Consider the following 5,056-nt stretch of genomic DNA (forward strand, 5'->3'; position numbering starts at 1 on the left):
AGTGTCATTACCTTGTTGGTTGACAAACAGCATCTCCTATAATTTTATTTTGGCCAAAGTTCTTTCTACAATATTACTTGCACACGTGTCATGATCATAATCAACATCATTACCTTTTTGTCTCACATGTGTCTGTTCTACACGAATCTGTTTTCTTGTTTCTCTTAACTTATAGTTGTCTTTTGGGGTGATGCACACCTATATTATGTTTCCAAAACTTATCCTTAGTTCTACCTATGTTTGGAAAAGTGGATAGTAATATGTTATATTATTTTTGGTTTTTTAGGGAAAATAATATCTTCACATTTAATGATTCATCGTGATCCTCGAGTGAATTATTTATCTTTTTTATTTTTACATTACAAGTTTTAGTCATGATGATAACTTTTTTTCCGGCAATGTAACGAAAAATGTCATAGAGATATTTTTATTGTATGGACACATCATTGTTTCTACCGACAAAAATATATACATAGACAAAAACTTTTGCAGTCTGCAAAAAAAAAAAATATTAGGTTGAATTTCTACCAATGCTTATTTTAGTTTTTGTCTGTGTGCCAATGCAAGTCACGTTGCTGAAAAAAAAAAGCTTTCAAACTAATATTTTACTTTTTCCCACAATTTTTATTAACCCTATTCCCGATCACTATATTTTCTCACGTTTTCTAAAAAAACCAACTTCATTCATTTCTCACCCATTTTTTTAGATTTCTCTTCAATCTCGTCCTCTACCCCTCCTCTCTCTCGTAAACAGCAACATCACTCGCAACTTGCAGTCTGCCATTGTCTCCCCAACATTCTCTCTGTCGACCACCTACGCTCCTCCGCGCCCAGCACCTTACACTGCCGCTTATTAGAGTTATTGCTCAGCATACATCCAGTCACTGGCGGATTTAGCATAGGCCTGGGGGGCTCGAGCCCCTCCTCAATTTTATTGTCTTTATATAATATATATAAAGAAAACTATTTAATTTTTATTATTTATTATTAGCTTAGTGGTTACTTTGACTATCAATCTCCCTTTTCATCCATGTTCAAATCCCACCTATATAGTTTATTTTCCATATTTTTCTTTTAGCTCCTCGTCAATATATTTCCTGGATCCGCCACTGCATCTAGTCTATCGTCTAGCTTCTATTCACCACTCAGCCTCCTCGCCACCGGCTTAAATCCAAGCATCTCTTCCTCTTCAAACTCAAAGGTAAAATTTTGCTGACTTATTTGTTTCACTACAATTGTTGCCTTGATTTTGGTTGGTTAAATTGTTTCATCATTAATAATTGCCAAGATTTCTCTTGGGTATTTTTGTAATTGGTTGTGAAAGTATTAATTAAATAGTTTTGAATTGTGTAAGATGGTGGAAAGAGTTTGTAGGTTTTGAGGAGAAATCTAGAATGAGTTGTGAGGTTGAGAAGTTTAAAATATATATGTTATTATTTCGTGGTATGCTTGGACAAGAATGAGAGAACTTTTAAATTTTTTTTTTTTTGTAAGATTCTTAGATTTGAGGTTAAAGTAATGATGTAGAAATCGTTTTCAAATTTTCCATTTTACTATTAAATAGAAGCTTTTTAGGTTCGTTTTGTGTTTGAAAAGTTGTTTCAATAGTTAAAAGTGAATCACATTTAGAGCTTTTGTTGGTAATTTAATTTGTAGTTGTATTGAATGAAAAAATTGTGAAAGAAAAAAATATAATATTAATTTAATCTCATTGATATTCTCACATGGATTAATTTTGAAGTGGAGGCTCCTTATACTTATTGATTAATGGGTTTGAACCCTTAGGATACCCAAGTTTTTGAAGTAGGAAAGAGATAGACAAATGTGGATATATCTATATCTCCGCATGCTCGCCACCGTTCATTGGGCAGGGTGTGGAGAGATAAAATAATGTATATATTTTTACTAAAAATTTCTTTTCATTCTTCAAAACGTTTTACAATATTAAGGTTTGAAAGTTAATTGATTAACGTTTTATTACCGTTTAGGTTATTAACGTTTTAATATCATTACTCCCACGATTTTCTCCCTCATAAATTTTTTACCGTTTTGTGACCATAGGTATATATCTTCTACCACTATATAAGCCTTGGTTTTCCTCTCATTCCAAAACACAAACAAATGGTCTTCTCATTCTCATTCCATGATAAAAATGTTTCCCAAGCTCTACTTGTGTTTGTCATTTTCAGTGATTTTGATTCTAGTTGATTTTTGTGCAAAATCAATTGAAGAAGAGATGTTCTTTTATCCTGTGGATGATGGGGCAATATTCTGTTTGCACAATTTCGAGCATAGCTGCAAAACATCTTAAAGAGTGCGTGTTGCATGACTCAACTGTCTACTAACCTTGCTTCTATTTTGCAGTTTTTGTTCTAGTGTTGATCTGCCTTGTCGTTGCTGTTTTTATTTCTATGTAATAGTACTGCTAATTGATCGAGCCGTGAGTTGATGACCGAAGTGCAACAACAAGTTGACTTTGAGTTTAAAAGTAAGCACTTTCTTAGCTACTTTTTAGGTTGGTTTCAAAGTAAAATGTTTCACTTACCCATGCTTAAGTTATCTTGAGATTTGTTCCATATTTTTATACTTTTAGTAGACTTTGTTGGTTGGTTGAGTTTTAAAGTCACATTTGAGTAGTTTTAACTTATTTTTTAGAGTTAAAGTGCCACTTAGACACTTTTAAGAGATTTTGTAGTTGGTTTTGAGTTTTGAATACACACTTAAACATTCATAATTTGTTTTGAGAGTTAAGAAACTTTTTAGGTAATTTTTAGTTGGTTTTCAGTTTGAAAGTTACACTTAGATAGTTTTACTTGTTCTAAGAGCTATATTGCCACTTTGACACTTTTTAGAGATGTTTGGTTTAGAGTTTGAAAGTAGACTTGAAAATTTTTAAATTGTTTTGAAAGTTAAAAACTTTTTAGGTGATTTTTAGTTCATTTTTACTTTCAAAGTCACAATTAGGTAGTTCTAACTTGTTTTTAGAGTTAAATTTTACTTAATCAAAGTCACACTTGTGATGGTTTATTTTGGAAACAAAATTCATAAAGTTTTAGGTTTTGCTTTTCTTAGTTGTGTAGTATAGTATGGAGATTATATCTTGAACTCTTTCGTATATATAGACAACTAACTTGGTGGATGCTTTACTTTTGACTGTATCATGTCTTGATATCACCAATTTCCCGTTAACAAACCTAATCATTATGTTATACGTCTCACTAACGAATATTTAATAGCAGTATTCACCATCTTTTACATTATATTGAATGAACAATTGGTCAGGGTATATTTTTTTAGCATCACCATCTTCTTTTCAAATTCGTAGTACTTTTACCACTGTCGATTGAAGTCATCCCTTCTGTAGTATGAACGGTCCTAGTGATATGTAACAGTTGTAACCACAATTGTAAAAAGAGTACTAAGCTGAAGTAACATGGAAAAAGAACAAGTAACACAACAACATTTGTTAACCCAGTTCGATAAATATGCATCTACATCTGGGGGGCAGTTTGCCCAGGATAGAAGATTGTATTAATCACAAATACAATAACAGTTGAATACATAGTTATGACTGGAGGTACAACACTTTGCACATTTATCATCGTGCTGTCCTAGAACTGTTGCAACAAAACTAAATATGTAAGAATACAATAGTCATAACTCATAAGAAGGACAGAATATCTCCCCCTCAATCTCAGTTCTAAAGATGATGTATTCAACTCAAGCCCCGAACAACTTGATGATTCTTCTATTGGTCTTTCGTATTATTTTTTATGAAGAACTCCCAAAAGAAACTCACCGTCAAGAAGCTTTTACACTTTTTCTTCACATAACTTTTCATACAAGATATTACCAATATATAAGGAATAAATCCTAACCACCCGTGAGACCATCCTTGAAAAGAGAATATTACCAATATATAAGGAATAAATCCTAACCACATGTGGAACCCTTGAAAAGAAATTCTTAACATATTCTTTACCAACTCCATAACCAATTAATTAATTAATTAATTTGCTTGTGATAAAATAAAGTAGGTGGGACCATTAACTAACAAACTCTCGCTTGAGACCACCTACCTTTATTTCTGCAGACAAGCACACCTCATCAACAGAAACCATACCATAACAGCTAGAATTTTCACACTTAGCAAATCACACAACTCATGTACCAAAATCATTGCACGAACGAAAAAGTAGAGAAAATTAACAGAAGACAAAACCCAATCACAGAAATCCAGATGACAAAACCCAATCACAGAAATCCAGATAAACAACACTTCCCTTTGCTTGTTGCAAAAATAAAGTGAAGCCTAAGAATCATTAGAAGAAACAACAGACTCCAAAGCCGCTCGACGACGATCACACAAAATATTCTCCAACATTGTATGCCAATTAGAAAATCAACTGATTTATCCTGTCAAAGAGAGAGACTCAACCATTAGTGCCTATACACCTACCACAGATAGCACAAGGGGTTGACCAAGAGTAGGACTGACAGTAGAGGAAGCCCTGGACTCGCCAGATGTAGTGTCAAACTCAGTAGAGACATCTGGTATATTCGAATCTTGAAACAGATGCATACTCAGGCAGATAATAAAAGGTGTAGTTCCAACAACATCGATTGGAGTCATGTGAGATGATTCAAACGAACTGAAAGAATGATGAACATGTGCGGAAGCAGTCGACTTGTAAGACTTGACACGAGTGACCACCATTGTGTGCACACTCGAGTAATTATACCTAAACAAGAATAAAAGATAAAACAACAGTAGACGATGGTAACTAACCAGAGATGATCGTGGGTTACGAAAAGTTTGATGACTGACAACGCATAAATCAACTAAATTTAAGTTTATTGCTTGACTGACGGGTAAATAAACTAGGCTTAGATCATGACTTTTGGGCCCAATAACAGAAGACCGACTGTTGGAACCATCAGACGTCTAGCCCAATAATTGTTATTCTGGGCATTGACAAACTCCCTATGCGGACTATTCCTCTTTTTTCTCCATCATTGAACATGACTAATTCTGTGTTGCACTTGCTAAGTTCAG

General features: G+C 33.5%; 1 long non-coding RNA gene across 1 annotated transcript; it reads left to right on the forward strand.

Moving 5' to 3' along the window:
* The first annotated feature begins 2,119 nt into the window (after positions 1-2,119).
* Positions 2,120-3,761, forward strand: LOC127148151 (uncharacterized). Its single transcript, XR_007818907.1, has 2 exons — positions 2,120-2,488; positions 3,326-3,761. It is a non-coding gene; the product is annotated as an uncharacterized LOC127148151 (long non-coding RNA).
* Positions 3,762-5,056: the final 1,295 nt, after the last annotated feature.

Source organism: Cucumis melo, chromosome 2, assembly GCF_025177605.1.
Source record: "Cucumis melo cultivar AY chromosome 2, USDA_Cmelo_AY_1.0, whole genome shotgun sequence".
In the NCBI taxonomy this organism is placed as follows: Eukaryota; Viridiplantae; Streptophyta; class Magnoliopsida; order Cucurbitales; family Cucurbitaceae; genus Cucumis; species Cucumis melo.